The sequence below is a fragment of the Ceratotherium simum genome, chromosome X (genome assembly GCF_057802395.1).
Source record: "Ceratotherium simum simum isolate JZ-2026a chromosome X, ASM5780239v1, whole genome shotgun sequence".
NCBI lineage: Eukaryota > Metazoa > Chordata > Mammalia > Perissodactyla > Rhinocerotidae > Ceratotherium > Ceratotherium simum.
In genome coordinates this window covers 31,682,593-31,700,234 of record NC_141940.1, presented here as the reverse complement: position 1 = coordinate 31,700,234, position 17,642 = coordinate 31,682,593, and the positions used below count along the sequence as shown (strand labels likewise).

At 38.7% G+C, this 17,642-nt stretch overlaps 1 long non-coding RNA gene across 1 annotated transcript in view; it reads right to left on the bottom strand.

The window, feature by feature from the left end:
* LOC147911804 (uncharacterized) overlaps positions 1–17,371 on the bottom strand; it is a 36,141-nt gene extending 18,770 nt beyond the window's left edge. Inside the window, exon 1 of the long non-coding RNA XR_015550685.1 lies at positions 17,314–17,371. This is a non-coding gene — a long non-coding RNA (uncharacterized LOC147911804). The remainder of the gene's footprint in view (positions 1–17,313) is intronic.
* Between the last annotated feature and the right edge of the window lie 271 nt (positions 17,372–17,642).

Genomic DNA, 17,642 nt, shown 5'->3' with positions numbered 1-17,642 from the left:
AGGATGATTAAATCTATAGAAATTCTTATCAATGGAGAAGGCAAGGACTTAAATCTGCATAACAACCTTACCCTTGTTTACTGTGCTTTTCCTGATAGCCTCCCATAGCTGGCTGCCCCCTCCAAAATCTTCTTTTGTCTTTAGTTGGTGATGGATTTAAGGTGTTGGCTTGGGTCATTTTGGAGAGTCACTCAGTTTTCCTGGGTCTCTCCCATGTATATAGGAGGTACACGTGTTGTTAAACTTCTGTTTGTTTTTCTCCTGTTAATCTGTCTTTTTATTACAGGAGAGTCTCAGCCAAGAACCTAGAAGGGTAGAAGGAAAATTATTTTTCCTCTCCTACACTATTAAAGGATGACAAATGCTGTAGGACCTATAGTATTTGTACCTTATGAAGGGGTTCAGAACAGGCCTCCCCAAGATGTGTCACTTTGGCATGTGGATTGTTTTGAGCTGAAGGCAATCAAGACCCTGTGGGCTCAAGAGAAATTTTTACCTCTCTCTTAAAGAATTTAAATTGGGGGCCTTGCCCATAATAAGAATTATTATCAGAAATAGCTTTTTATGACCTATCAACATGCCAGGGCAAACCTCTACGTACTGAATATCTGCTCTTCTTATTATCCTGTGAATTACTCTCCTCTTCTCTGAAGCCTCAGGACCCCATCCTGTTTCCTAGCTCAAGATGGCATATATACCTCATTTTACCTTTCTGTCTCTGAACTTCTCATTTTTGTGGGGTCTCTCACCCTCTAGTATATGTGAGATTCCTGTACTTATGCAATTAAATTTAGTTTTCTCCTGTTAATCTGTCTCATGTCAATTTGATTATTAGACCAGGTAAAAGAACCTTTGCAAAGTAGAGGAAAATTCTTCCTCCCAGCACTTAACATTCTGCAAAAGAATTTAACTATTTGCCTGCTGTCACAATTCTGTGAACATGCTGGAAAGGAAGAGCACAACAGTCAACAGCTCTGTTTCACTTATCAAAGGACTCAAACAAAACTCAACAGAAAAATCTGAAAAGCCCCTCTTTATCTTGATGAGTATGTAAATATTCATAATAACATTTGATGATGGTACTGTATTTGAATAAAAAAAAGCACTAAATATTTTAATCAAGTAAGACATCATCTGCAACAGAAGTAATCTTCCCTTTCAGAGGTTCCTGAGTGGATGATGGGATGTTGTCTGATGTATCAGTGATTGGCTATTTACTTGTATAGTTAAAATTCATCTCTTCCTTTCATCATTTTGAAGGGACATTGATTTCAATAAAAACCTCTAAATGAGAAGAACAAGAAATTTATATCCACAAAGCAAAAGTGAATGGAGGAAGGCACATAAAGTTCAAGGGGAAGTCAAGAGAGGACATGGGACAGAGATTTTAGCTGCAATGATTGCCTGCAGGCTCTGTGTGAGTTGTGGAGTTTTCGCCTAATTCTAAGAGCTTATGCAAGTACTCCATTTAAAGGGAAGAGCAGGGCAGGGTAAAGTGTCAAGCTCAAGCTGGCCGAGTCATGGGAGCAGCGCCACATGAGGTCATCTCCCCACTACTCCCCAACCACCTCCACTCCCACCACCCCTCCCTATACACACACTCTGCCACAGGAGGTAGCAGAGGAAAAATGAGTTTTTTATTAAGTATTATCATAGGGGCCAGGAAGAACCTCACCATTCATGCAGAATCCCTCAACCTTGCTTGATATCTTTTCCTGCCTATTCCATGGGGATGACAGAAAACTGCCTGAGACTATGTAATCCCTTTAGGCTCCATTTCACCCTCCAATGTCAGTTTTGTTCAGATATGTGGTCTAGTCAGTAGCTTTTTACCTCTTATTTTTTTATAAACTGGATGAACGGACTTTTGTGCTCCCGTCTATTGATAATAAAAGAAACAGGCATACTGCTCTTGTCAGACTCTCAAGACTCTATATTATCCCTTATGACATCTTACTAAAGTCATTTGTGACCTGCAATCACAGTTTGTGTGATTTTTTAGGTTGAGAGATTATCGGTGTCTCTCTCTGGATTACTTTTGTAAAGTAATGTGCTCCAATAATCAATTATTTTAATGATCCTACTTACAGAGAGATCCCATATTTTACTAAAATTAATATCAGCAAATGCCCGAAAACCCTCTTAATGGCTTTGGAGAGATCTGCCACAGCCTCTGAAATCTGTACAAACACTGTAAAATACCCTGGGTAAACTTAAATTGAGATGATCAAACTCTAAATAATTTATATGTGTTCCTAACAGTCATCCTTTCTCAATATTACTGCCTTGAATTAATAGAGTGTCATTTTCCCCAAGGGCCCAAAGGACTCCACAAGCAGAACACATTCATCCTCCTGCCACCCCTGTGGGCAAGGAAGGCACAAGAATGATTATCCCCATTTTACAGTCTGAGAAAATGAGGAACTAGAATGTAAATGATATGCAATACAGAAGGTTGCAGGCAGAGATGTAAGACTTAAAGTAGAATAGAAGAAAAAGTTCAGGAGACTAATGACCCTGACAGATCTGTGACTCTGGAGTTAATTTGGAGATACGATTAGTCAAAACCTTTCATGAATCCTGTATGTACTATATAGTCTAATATAAAAAAATGCCAGTGGTAGCTAAACTGGACATCTGCATAGGCCCAGGTACCAAGTGAAAAATATGCAACTGACTCTTGAGCTGAGGTAGAGGCATTATTGCTCGAGAAGCCCAGCTTCATAGGATAGAGTGCTCCTGTAGACCTAAGAAATATGGCAGCAACCCCTCAGGCAACCTGAAAAGCAACAATTGGTCAAGGAAGGCTCATCTGAAACAAGGGAAACAAAGATTCTGTCTGGAATAGAGAAGTCATAGGGCCTGGAAGGCAAACATCACTGGAGTATTGTCTTTAATCATGCCTGTAATCAGCCAAGGACAAAGAGTCAAAAAATAATGATCCAATGATGGAAGAATTAATTACATTAAGCAATCACACTACAGAGTTCAGTATAATCTAAAGAAATTAAATATTACTATTCTGGACTATTTTCCTTTTAATGAGAACATGTGAGAAAGACAACCCCAGACAGCCCAGTATGGGACTGGGCAGGGAGTACGTCCCCAAAAGATGCCTGCTGAGTTAACCAAGAGTCAGCTGAAAGACTTTATCAGGCAAGTATCAAGAGAACAGAGCAGAAAAGGAAGTCAGAAGCATTAATCGTCAGCCACTTTACCATGTTTACCTACTCCTTTCTGTTCATGAGGATCTTCATTTCTTATGTGGGTAGGTGGTGCTATGGGGCTAATGTCAGCCTATATAGTTACAATTAAAGAGAGGAGGTATATGCAACTCAACTTTTCAATTTATCAGCTGATTGATCTTGGGAAAATTACTAAAATTTTCTGAGCCTAGGGTTTCACAGTTGTAAATATGCATATATTAATAGTACCTACACACAGGTTGCTCTAAGGATGAAATGAGCTGAAGCATGTCAACACTTATTAAATACTTAATAAATATTTGCTGATATCATTATTATTATCATTGTCAAGATCATCATTCCAACTCATTTTTCACTGGGCTTATGATTCTTTATGGATATTAGTTCTCGTAGCCCTACCCTAGCCAGGTGAGAATACATTTTTAGCTACTTCCTTGATGATACCCACAGATCAAGGGCTACCTCCATTCAGTTGGAAGTGCTAGCCTCAGTCTGAACTACCAAAGAACCCAGGAGTTAATCTATGACTTAAGATAGGACTTACCTCTGTGCTTCTAAAACTAGTTCTTGATCTGAAACTATCTAAAATTCTGGATTTCTGACTGCCTTGACCTCAGAGACGTGATTTCTTCTCTGCACCATGCCTGTAGGCCTGGATTTCAGACCTTGAGCTTAGTTCTAACCAATCATAACCCTAGACTCCTCCTTGCCATAGTTTCTTGGTTGCCAAGTCTTGTCTCACTTTAACCTTCTGGCAATCACTAATATAGAAAACCTTCTGATTGCATATCCAGAATCAAATTCCCATTTCAGGTTGCCAATCTGATAATTCCTATTATAATCCTGTGCCTAGGCAGCCTTATCTCACTGGATCGTGATACTGAAAGATAATTTATTCTGTACACCTTAAAGGAGCCAGTTGGTAGCAGCTTCTGATTATATCAATCCAGTCTAGTAATGGCGTCAAATACCTGAGCAAAGAACACACATGCCTGGAACAACCCCACCAACTATGTATGACTCTACAACTGTCCATGTTCAATAACCCATTTGATACCAGTAAGAAAGCAAGCTTGTAAATAATTCTACCCCAAAAACACACTTTAAGCTAAATATGCTAGAAGATTTTCGAAGTTGGAGATTGTAGTCTCAGATATGCACAGCAACACTAAATATAAGCACAGACTGAACCTAAATGTTCCAGTAAAAAGTTTATTAGGAATAATAAATAAATTTGGGTCGTGCCAGGAAGTATCATGACCCTGTGAGAGTTTACGAGGAGAAGAAAATCTGAGGCCAGAATTTACAATCTGAGAAAAAATTAACCTTTCAAAAGTCCACACCTGACACTTTTCCCAAGATTACTGAGAAATGGAACTCAAAATGACCTCCAGTCTCAGGCACATTACCTCCTGAGCTTCTTGGGTTTCTGCCAAATCAGTTTCTGGAGAATGTGAAATTTCCACACACAGTTACTTAAATGAACAAAGATAAAGGTGTATAATAGACCCTTCAGTGCAAGAGGCAAGAAGAGTCTTCATATGCAAAGCCTCTATGGCATGTGTGAATTAAAATGGCTCAAAAAAGCAAAAAGTGACAGGATAGAGGGAAACAAACCACTCTCTGCTGAGGGACTGTAAGGAGGGTTTATGCGTAAGTGTAGTCAGTTTGAGCCGTATCTGCATTTTTGTCTTTGAGGTGAGTTTCTCCCTTAATGGATGATCTTTAAAAAGAATCTATGATGGGGGCCAGCCCCATGGCCAAGTGGTTGAAGTTCCACACGCTCTGCTTCAGCAGCCCAGGTTCACGGGTTCGGATCCCAGACGCGGACCTACTCCACTCATCAGCCACGCTGTGGAGGCAACCCACATACAAAGTAGAGGAAGATGGGTGCAGATGTTAGCTCAGGGATAATCTTCCTCAAGCAAAAAAAAAAAAAAAAGAGGACAATTGCCAACAGATATTAGCTCAGGGCGAATCTTCCTCACCAAAAAAAAGAAAAAAAGAAAGAATCTATGATGAATTTCCACATTAAAAATATAACTTGAGGATCTGGGCCAGTGGCATAGTGGTTAAGTTCGCATGCTCCACTTCAGTGGCCCAGGGTTCACAGGTTCAGGTCCCGGGCACAGACCTACATGCCACTTATCAAGCCACGCTGTGGCAGTCATCCCACATATAAAGTGGAGGAAGATGGGCATGGATGTTAGCCCAGGGCCAATCTTCCTCAGTAAAAAGAGGAGGATTGGCGACAGACGTTAGCTCAGGGCTAATCTTCCTCACCCCCAAAAATATATATATATGTAACTTGATATTACAGAATATGATCCATGTTTTATACACATTATTTTTCCTCCCCAAGTTGATGATGTCTCAGATACTAGCCAGGGAAGAGTTCAATGAGAAAACCCAAGCAGGGAACAGAAAGCTAATCTCCCCTGCAGTGTAACAGAGAAGGTGTCCCCAAAGAGACTCAGCCTGATAAGTAGGCTGATCATAGGTACCCTGATAATTTTATGGTATGTTTTAAAGGGTATCGGAAAAGGAACTGCAACAACCCACTCAAAATATCTTCACTTTTTGCTCCTGCCTAAATATCGCATAATTCAAGATTAATTGCCCATACTGTCTCTCCTGTAAGAGTCATCGTGATTACAATTGTTTGTTCATTGTCTATCTCCCCTACTAGCCTATAAACTCTATGAGGATGGAGACCATGCCTATTGTGCCAAGTGATATTGATCTATGAACTGCATTGGTTTAAGGCACTATTGAATATCAAATACTCCTCCCAGTATTTGTTATTTAAACACTTACAGGGCTGATACAACCTAGATTTCTGTTATTCTCCCCACAGTGTGAACACACTTCTACTGAGAGCCAGTTATGATTGAAGGGCAGGCTTGTGTGGGGCAAGATGGAACATGATACTAGGCACGTGAGTCAGGAAGCGGACACCACAAGGGAAAGGTAGAAGGACCTGGAAGAAAATCACCATTTGCCAGAGTCAACTCTGGTTAGACACAGAAGTTACATCAGGTGCTTCAAATACTGCCTCCCTGATGCACTGTGTTACTCAGTGAATAACCCGGTCTTCACCTAAAGAGAGCACTCTTCCCACCCCATTACCAGATATTGCATTTGCTATCTTACTGGCCCCATTCTGGAAGCTTTATAACAGCAGTCAGCTTAAAAATCACATCTGCATGAAATTAATTAGTCATCTTATATTCCCTTCTATCTAGACTGAGGATTTGTTCCATGCTTTTTCCCTTAACTCCCCATGGGTTAACTTTCTCCCAATGAGTTGATTTATATTTATCAGAAATGCATTAAAAAATCACAGCATCACAGAGAAGAAAACTAGAGCGTAATGATGCTGCTTTCTATTAATCTGTAACTAGGGGCTGTTTTAGTAAAGGCTTATATACACTCTTTGTGTGAATGTAAATTCATTTGCCAATTGTGTGCGTGTGTGTGTGTATGTGTATTCTCCCACCAATGCTGAAAACATGCCAGTGATTCTCAAATGTGTGTGTGTGGAGGAAGAGTGGAGGAGTGGTACATAGCAGAATTCCCAGGGGGCTTTTTCAAACTGTAGATGTTCCCTGGGAGATTCTATAACTTCCCTCATACCAACCTCCCCCTCCTCCAAGTTTAAAATCACTGCAGGGTAATGAGTGATGTTACTGATGGATGTCAATTTCACAGTGTGGAGGCAGAAAACAAGTTGAGAACCACTAAATTAAGCTCAAGATTAACAACCAACTGCTTCCCACTCCTGTCCCACCAGTTTTACACATCCATTCCATTAGGAATCCCAGTGGAAACTGCATTATCAAACCTATTAAAAACTGCCTCAGGAAAAAACAATTAGTTGAAATTCACATCTTCTATAATTTACATATAGTTTAGATTTTCCTGAATCTTTCCCAAAATGACTCTAGTCTCTTCTCCTGCTCAAAGTCAGGCCCTCATCACTTCTTAATAGTTGCCTGCTAACTGGTCTTATTGACTTTAGCCTCATCTCTCTCCAAGGAGGGTTATCTTGCTAACCTATAAGCCTAATCAGTTATTCTCTGTTTAAAATCCTTGAAAGGTTGCAAGCTCCAAGATCCTTGGCCAAGGCTTTCAAAGCCCTCCGTAACCTGGCTTTTCTTTGCCACTTCAGCCACATCTCCTGTTATTCCTCTTTATAGTCTAAAGTTGTCACACTCAGCAATTAATACTCACGGGTCCCTTTAAACACACCACTGTGCTCCAGACCTCCATACCTTTGTAATATTCTTCACACTTCTTGAAATATTCTTTCCTCTTTTTTCACTTGGCAAATTCCTGTTCGTCCTTTAAAAACTTGCTCGTATGTACCATCCTCTGTGATACTCTGCCTGACTTCCCCAGGCAAAGTTTCCCCTCCCTCTTCTGTATTACTTCTGCATCTTTTGCATATTTCTGTTGCTGTACTTGGCAAACTGTAATGTAATATTTGGCTTACACATCTGTCTGTCTTCTCTACTACACTGTGAATTCCTTGAGGCCAGAGTCCATGTGTATCTTTATATCTCCAGCTCCAAGCACAAGGGCTAGCATAGTAAATGTTTGGTGAATTGAACTAAACAGGAAAGAAAATGCACTTAAATTTCAAATCAAGAGACAGCCTCCGTTTAATTTAACGGAATCATAAACCTTTAAGTTCAGAATTATCGGTAACTCTACTATCACCCAGGCAAGTCACCAAATTCTGTCAATGCTTCCTTTGGAATGTCTCTTAAAACCTTGCCAAACCCACCACCAACTCCCCTAGGTGAGACTTTTGTCCCAACATGCTTGATTGATAATGCATGAGCCTCCTGTCTGATCTTCCTGATTCTACCTTCTTCCCTTCTATCAGCTACTCCCCGATATTGCCAAACCCATCTTCTTAAAACCCTGCAACCCCCCTTTCCCCACAGTGGTTCCTCACTGTCAGCATGATCAAGTCAAACTCCTTAGCCAGGTATTAAAGCTCCAGCCTACAGTTCCAAACTCCTATCTCCTTGATAGGAGCTCTCTTTTTAAAGCCCTGCCCAAAAGAGAGGAGTAGTTAACAAAGTAGAGAGTTCAGGGATTGACTATATACAACTTGAAAACATCTATATGGCAAAAAATATCAATCAGATAAAAAAAACTGGAAAACATATTTTTTAACACATATAACAGAAAATAAGAGACTTTCTTTAACTTGCAAAGAGCTCATAAAAGCCAACAAATCAATAGAAAAATGGTCAGCAAAAAGCAAAGTTTACTGAAAAAGAAATAAAAATGACCCATAAACATATAAGATGCTACCTTATTCATAAAATAAATACAAATTAAGACGAGATGCTATATTTCACATATCAGACTGACAAAAAGTAAAACTTAGAATACCACGTGTTGAGGAGGACGTGAATAAAAAGAAACTTGCGTAAACTATTGGTGGGGATATAAATAGCTATAAACTATTTGCAGGTAAATTTGACACTACCTAACAAAATTAAAATCACACATATTTTTGGATCCGGAAATTACACTTCAACGGATTCTTCTCTACAGAAAAACCCATATAAATGTAGAAAAATAAATGTACAGGCATATTTTAGCATCACTGTTTGTAATAGTAATAAACAAAAATATCCATCAATGAAGGAATAGTTCAATAAATTATCATACAGACAGTGGAATTCTATGGAGTTGTTCAAACAATTATATATATACATGAAAATATATCCAGAATATTTTTTAAATGAAGCTGCAAAACATTGTGCATAGTATGAGTAAATCTCTATTAAAATTCTTTATGCATATAACATGTACATTAAGTAAGGATACATGACTGTGCTATTCATCTATAACATATGTTATTATTTGATAACTAAGAAAATTAACCCTGTTCATTTTTCAAGGTCCAGCTTTTCAAAAGCTAACCCTTCTACAATGCTTTCCTGATCACCCCAACTGCAAGTAACCTCCCCTTCCCCTGAATTCTAATGGCACATATATCTACATCACTCACTTAACACTTAAAACATTCTCTAATGTGGTAGTTGTATGCACACATCCACTCTTCAACTAGATTGTAAGCCTGAAGGCATGGAACCATGTGTCAGGCCGTTTTTATATGTCCTAGAATATCTAGGATTTAACACTTTATATAGAGAATGTGCTCAATAGATTTGGTGGATGAACAAAAGTATAGAATGCCATTAAAACACCACTTGGTTTTTCTTTTTGAAGTTCAAAGGAACAAACATTTATTGAGCACAGAGTTTTTTAAAGACAATTTTTTTAGAGAAATTTTAGGTTTTCAATAAAATTGAGAGGAAAGTTCAGAGATTTCCCATATATCTGCTGCCCTCACACATGCATAGACATTGACATCACTCACCAGAATTGTAATTTTTTACCAAAGATGAACATACATTGATACATCATAATCACCCAAAGTCCATAGTTTACCTTAGGGTTCACTCTTGCTGTTATATATTCAGTGGATTTGGACAAATGTGTAGCAACACACATCCATCATTATAATATCACACAGGGGCCAGCCCGGTGGCGTAGTGGTTAAGTTCACGTGCTCTGCTTTGGCGGCCTGGGGTTCGAGGGTTTGGATCCCGGTGGCGGACCTATGCACTGCTCATGAAGCCATGCTCTGGTGGTCTCCCATATACAAAATAGAGGAAGATGGGCACAGATGTTAGCTCAGGGCCAATCTTCCTCACACACACACACAAAATAATAATAATAATAATCATAATATCATACAGAGTATTTTCATTACCCTAAAAATCCTCTGTGCTCCGCCTATTCATCTCTTCCTTACCCCAACTCCTGGCAACCACTGATCTTTTTATTGTCTCTACAGTTTTGCCTTTTCCAGAAAGTCATATAGTTGGAGTTATACAGTATGTAGTCTTCTCAGAGTGTCTTCTTTCACCTAATAATATGCATTGAAGTTTCCTCCATGTCTTTTCATGGCTTGATAGCTCATTTTTTAGCTCTGAATAATATTCCATTATCTGGATGTACCACACTTTATTTATCCATTCACCTTTTACAACTAATCCAAGTCCATTTTTGAATAACACTATACCACTTCACAGGTACTGTGAGTGCCCTGTAATAACAAAATAATCCTAATTCCTTCCTCTTGTCCCTTATATCATTGCTGTCATTCATTTTACTTATATATTAGCATACTTAAGCATATATATATACACACACATAAGGATACATAATTTAATACATTATTGCTATTATTTTAAGCAAACTATTATCTGTTAGATCAATTAATAATAAGAAAAATAAAAGTTTTGTTTTATTTTCACTTATTCTTTCTTTGATATTTTTCCTTTCTGCATGTAGATCCAAGTTTTTGACCTATATTATTCGCCTTCTTTCTAAAGAACATCTCTTAACATTTCTTGCATTGCAGGTATAGTCACAACAAATTCTCTCAATTTTTGTTTGTCTGAGAAAGTCTTTATTTCTCTCTTACTTTTGAAGGATCATTTTGCAGGGTACAGAATGCTAAATTGGTAGGATTTTTCTCTCAACACTTTAAATATTTCACTCATTCTCTTGTTTGCATGGTTTCTGAAGAGAAGTTGGATATAATTATCTTTGTTCCTCTATAGGTAAGGTATGTTTTCCTTTGGCTTCTTTCAGGATATTTTCTTTATCTTTGATTTTCTGTAATTTGAAAATTATATGCTGAGGTATAATTTTTTTGGACATTTATTCTGCCAAGAGTTCTCTGAGCTTTCTGGATCTATGGTTTCATGTCTGATATTAATTTGGGGAAATTCTGAGTCAATGTTGTTTCAAATATTTCTTCTTCTGTTCCTTTCTTTCTTCTCCTTCTGGTATTCCCATTACATGTATGTTACACCTTTTGTAGTTGTCCCACAGTCCTTGGATATTCTGTTCTGGTTTTTTTTTTTTTTTTTTCAGTCTTTGTTCTCTTCGATTTTCAGTTTTTGAGGACTCTATTGATATATCCTCTAGCTCAGAGAGTTTTTCCTCAGCCATATCCAGTCTACTAATCAGCTCATCAAAGGCATTCTTCATCTCTGTTGCAGTGTTTTTTATCTGTAGCATTTCTTTTCGGTTCTTTCTTGGGATTTTCATCTGTCTGCTTACATTGCCCATGTGTTCTTACATGCTGTCTACTTTATCCATTACAGCCCCCTAACATGTTAATCATAGTTGTTTCAAATTTCTGGTCTATTAATTCCAACATCCCTGCCATGTCTGGTTCTGATGCTTGCTCTCTCTCTGCAAACTGTGTTTTTTGCCTGTTGGTATGCCTTGTAATTTTTTCCTGGTAGCTGGACATAATAAAAGAATGGCTAAAATAGACCTTTAATAATGTGGTGGTGAGGTGTCGGGGGAAGAGAAGTGTTCTATTGTCCTATGAGGAGGCCTCAGTCTTCTAGTGAGCCTGTGTCTCTGGACTGTGAACTTCACAAGCATTTCAGTTTGTTTCTCTCCTCTTAGGTGGGACAGGATGGCTAGAGCTGACTGGAGTTGGGTATTTCCCTTCCCTAGGTCACTTAGGCTCTGATAATACCCCAACAGTTTAGGGTCTGGTTAGCTAATTTCCCCAGAGGGCAGGCCTTGTTAAGAAGAACAGTGTTCTAGTGCATTTAAAAATGGTTCCTTTTCCCCTCCCCCTGCCAGAAGCATGAGGGGATTTTTCTCAAATATTTACTATGAGAATCTGGTTGAGTTCCTGGAGGTAAATCTCATAATATTGTGGAGGCCACCTTATGACTGGGTCCCTCTGGAGTTTTTAACTTTCAGAGTTATCTGTACTGAGCCTCTAGAAATTTATCAATTACAGTTCATATTTTCCTACCCTAGTACTGCTTCCCATGGCAATTTTCTCTTGTGAGTCTCTGCTCCAATAAGCTGCAACTCCCTGTATTTGCCTGCCTGTCTCTCTAATCTTGGACGCACTGGTTTGCTTTGTGTCCTCCCCTTCCCTTTCTTATGGATCCAAGAAAAAGTTGTTTATTTTTCAGTCTGTTCAGCTTTTTACTTATTGTTAGGATGGAGTGGTGACTTCTAAGCTCCTTACATGTAGAACTGAATGAGCATCCTTAATTTTTAAATTACATTTTAATTTGATACTTTTTCATAAAGCAAAAGCTATCATCTCGTCTATCCTCTCTCCTCCACCAATCCCAATCTTGTGAAGTAAAGTATGTTAATAGCCTGAATCCTTTTACACCTAGGAGGTCCATGTCTGGGCTTAGGGGTGGTCTTCAAATGCCCTAACCTTGTAGGCAAAATTTTGCGTGCAGATGTACATGTGTATCTTTCTAGGGAAAGTGTTTTTGACTTTCAAAAGATTCCCATAGGAGTCTGGGATCCAAAAATGATTGAGAATCCCAAGTCCTAAACTCTACCCTGAAAGGTTCCCTACCCCATCCTTGGTTCTAAGCATATAGTTCAGTCTCAGTCTTTCTTGTGTGAGCCCCTATAATCCTCCTCAACTCTTCTTGCTTTTACTTTTTTTCTGGTAGACTGATTACCCTGGCGAACTCATCTGAATCAGTTCATCTTGGATTCTTCTTAAGTTATCCTTTTCTTTTGTTTCCTCAGCTCCAAGGCATTTAACAGCCCTGTTCCTTATAGTCACCTCTTGGTCTCCCAACTTCCCATTCCATTTAGTGTTCTGTATTTCTGAACCACAATCTCTAATTAGACAAACTTCCCCTACAATAACAGCATTGGTAACATTTACAATTCAATAATAACAGCAACAATAATCACGTATGCCAGGTTCTCTGCAAAGTGTTTTACCTGCGTTATCACATTTATTTCTCACAACAATTCTATCAGCTAACTACTATTATTACCTCCATTTTACAGTTGATGAAATTGAGGCACAGAGACATTAAGTAACTTGCCCAAGGCCACATAGCTATTAGGTGGCACAGCCAAGACTTGTCTCCAAGTCTGTTGACCACAAAACCCATGTCCTTAACTATTACCGCCCAAGGGTGGTCTTCTGGCCACCACAAGACATGCCAATAGTCAAGAGGCAAGGAGATAGGAGAGAAAGGACTTTTTATTACAGCTTGCTAGCAAGAGGGAAGATGGCCGACTAATGTCCAAAAGAACTATCTTACAGAACAAAGATTACAGGCCAGTTGTATAGGGGGCTGGTCTCTGGGTGGGGGAGGCATCCATTTGATCTCCAGGTGGAGACAGACATCTACTCTCTGGGTTGAGCATCTATCTGACCTCCAGGTGGGGGCAGACATCTGGTCTTAGTTCCTGATAGTCTTTTGTTTTACTGGATATGCATCAGAGACCAGAGCAATGCCCTATATCTTGATCTTTCAGTTGTCACTGATGATGGCTATCACTGTAGACTTTCTGCCCAGGGGTCATCACATTCCTAAGGAACTCAAAAGAACAAAATTACCAACTTATAGCAGCTGGGAGGGGCCATAAACTCTACAAAGCATGTCTGGGTTAGCTAATCGGAGGTCATTCAAAGTTACAATAGGGTTTCTTTTCTACAATATGGCTTCCCTCACGTCAACCTTGTGTTGAGCCAGTGTCATAACCACTATTATACGTTTCTCTTTTCCATTAAATTTCTCAGATCCTCATTTTAGCTATCTTAAAGGTGGATTTCATGGCTGAAATTTCAGAGACTGACTTTCTCCGTGGAGTAGAATATAATTTTTCAATCACAAAATATTTTTAAGACACTGTATGACACAAGAATTCTACTCTTAGGTATATACGCAAGAAAGATGAGTGCATATGTCCACAAAAAGACTCTTACATGAATGTTCACAGCAGATATATTCATAATAGTGAAAAACCAATTTACTCAAATGTCCATCAACACATGAGTGGATAAACAAATTGTATTATGCAATGGAATACTACTCGGCAATAAAAGGAATAAAGTACCTATACTGTACATGCAGCAACATGGATGAGTCTCAAAAACATTATGCTGAGTGAAAGAAGTGAGACACAAACAGCTACATGCTGTATGGTTCTATTTTTCGGAAGTTCTAGAAAAGACAAAACTGATCTATAGTAACACAAAGCAGATAAGTGGTCATCTCTTGGGTCAAGGGGATTACCTGGAAGGGGGACTTCATGAGATAATGGCAATGCTAGCTATCTTGATCTGAATGTTGGTTACATGAAAGTATACATTCATTAAAATTCACTAAGCTGTACACTTAAAATTATACCAATAAAATATTGAACAAAATCCACTGGGCAATTGGAATATAAGCACTCCAACCCTATGCATGTAAGAGTAGAGAGCCAACTAAGTTGAACTCTAAAAGGTCCAAAATATATACCTTTAAAATACTTCAAAATATCCTCATGTCTCCACATATATATCTTCTCACTGCCCAACCTACAGCCACTGAAATTGCCAAAATAGAGTGGTTCCCTTAGGATAAAGCAATGGTTCTTAACTGGGGGCTATTTGGATCCCCAGGTGACCCTTAGCAATTTGTGGAGACATTCTGCACTGTCACAACTGGGGGATTGCTGCTAGCGTCTAGTGGGTAGAAGGAGGGATGCTGCTAAATATCCTACAATGCCCAGGACAAGCCCCCACAACAAAGAATTATCTGGCCTAAAATGTCAATAGTGCTGAGTTGGAAAACTCAGGTACAAAGTACTGCTACAGCAAAATAAATTTATATGTAATGATTAAACCTAAGGAGCAAGTATGTGAACAAATCAACATCTGTTAAAACTAACCATTTCAGCTAGCTGTCCCTTTGGAAAACAGTGAACAGTGTCTGAAAGAATGGGCAGAGGATGACCAAATTATGATTGGGGTAGAGATTCCGATGGTACTGATGTGCATTCTTACCATGGTGCTTGGTAGGATATCATCAGGGGCATCCAGAAAGTGGCTCAAGGGCACTGAGAGGTGGGGCTGAGATACCAAGAAGGACAGAGGCTTCAAAAGCCAAAGTTGACCACGTAACCATTTTGCCTCAGACTATCAGTGCAACTGAACACAACGTCTCTTCTTAATCTAAATTTTATTCAAGAAAAATAAGTTGGAGTGATGGGGATTATTCTTTTGCCATAAGCCTAGAATTTTGTTTCTTTTTAAAAATAAATATCTACTTGCAAGAAGTCAAGCTGCAGAGAGGGAAGTCTCATTAAACAGAGACAAAAGGAGATGTTGCCCTAGCAACCAAAAAGTACTTACAAGATTTCTCAAACTCATTGTACACTATTTCATTTTTCATTCAATCACTTTTTTTTTTAACATGGAAAGGCTTGAAATAGACTGATAAATAATTGCCCGAATAGGCCTAACACTTCCTAATATCCCATCATGAAATTTCTTTCAGCACCACCAAGGACATAATTCTGAATTGTAAATGCAAAACAGCATAATAGCGTCCTTCCCTGCTTCCTTCCATTAAAAAGGTCTACAGTGTAAAGCAACAAAGGAGCTCTCACACAGTACAAAAGAGATTTCTCTCACATACCAGAGTTGCACACTCTACTAAGCATGTAAAAAGCATTTCTCAAATCTTTTCTTTTGAAAAGTAGCAAGACTATCTTAAGAACCAAGCATGTTACTAGCTAATCCCCTCAGCTGTTACAGATGGGGTACACCCCAGTAAGATGGAAAAATATCAATGATTTTTAAAAGAAAGTGACTTTTCACTTCATTCAAATGGTTCTACTATTGTTAAAATGTTTAGTGTTGAAAAACAAATATAGAAAATCCGCATAATACAGTAAAAAGACACAGCCCTAGAGGATAGCAGGATAGTCTTTGTTTTTCCACTGACTAGCTGTATGATCTTAAACAAGTCACTACACCTCTCTGGGTCTCAGTTACTTCACGAGTAAATTAATAGGGTAAACAAAATAATTTCCAAATTCTCTCTCAAATCTATCACTCAAAAATTTTTTTTTGTTTTTTGTGAGGAAGATTCACCCTGAGCTAATATCCACTGACAATCTTCCTCTTTTTTTTGCTTGCAGAAGACTAGCCCTGAGCTAACATCCGTGCCAATCTTCCTCTATTTGGTATGTGGGATGCCTCCATGGCACGGCTGATGAGTAGAGTATGTCTGCGCCTGGGATCCGAACCCGTGAACCCGGGCCCCCGAAGAGGAAAGCGCATGGAATATTAACCACTCAGCCACAGGGCCAGCCTCTCTATCACTCAAGTTTTAATTTAAGATAACACAGTGGAAAAAGGACTCAACTTTCTAATTTCATGCTATTCCTTTGGTCTTTTTCGGACTTTTTAAGTTTCATGTACAGTGCTTGATCTGCTTCTGTGGCCTTATCTAAATTCATTTTCTAACCAGTATTCTCAATACCCAAGGACTGGTGAGCAGTCTTTGACTTTCAAAGAAGAGTTGTTCATAACATTGGTTACCCAATAATTCCCCCCTCCATAATGTCAACAGTACATTTCCCAGCTATGGGTGAATCATTCCAGAAATGTTGGCTTAAAATCAAAAAAGACAGACTGTGAGCTGTTAGAAGCTGCAGAAGCACCTGTATGCAGCAGAGACCAGTGAGAATTTAACAGCAGAAGTTTCTTGTGCATATATACAAAGAAGAAATTAATCCACAGAAAGAGAAGCATTCTAAATTAAGAACTTCTTTGGAAATTAACAGAGCAAGAGAAAGCCCATCGTTCTTTTCTAGAATGTGAACAATTGAGTTAGCTATATAACCTAATACTTGAGATTTAATTTCATTTTTATATAATAAAACTACATACATTCTCCAACAAAAAGATGTTTAAATGACTTTAAAGTATAACAGAAGTCACATCTATATGCTTGTTATTAGAGGACCACGTTCAGACTATATAAGCATTTAGTATAAGTGAAATAAACAAGTTAAATGTCTTGTATTTGGGGATGTGACACTCTTTTATCAAACCGCATTAAGAAAAATACAGGATCCCAAATAAGCACAGTCAATATACTGAATTGATGGTGGTAAAATTCCCTCGGACTTCCCATATATAGACTTCAGTTTGCTTCATGGTTTCTATCAATGTTACACACTACACTTGAAGGCAAGGATTTATTCTTACCTCTAAAGTGAACAGAGAGGCCAGCCCGGTGGCTTAGCGGTTACGTGCGCATGCTCCGCTGCTGGCGGCCCAGGTTCGGATCCCGGGCGCGCACCGATGCACCGCTTCTCCCGCCATGCTGAGGCCGTGTCCCACATACAGCAACTAGAAGGATGTGCAGCTATGACATACAACTATCTACTGGGGCTTTGGGGGAAAAATAAATAAATAAAATCTTTAAAAAAATAAATAAACTGAACAGAGATAATTCAAATTCAGTTTCTTTATACATTCTATTCAATTGTTTTTTAGATATAAGACAAATGAAAAGATACAATTCTGGCACAATA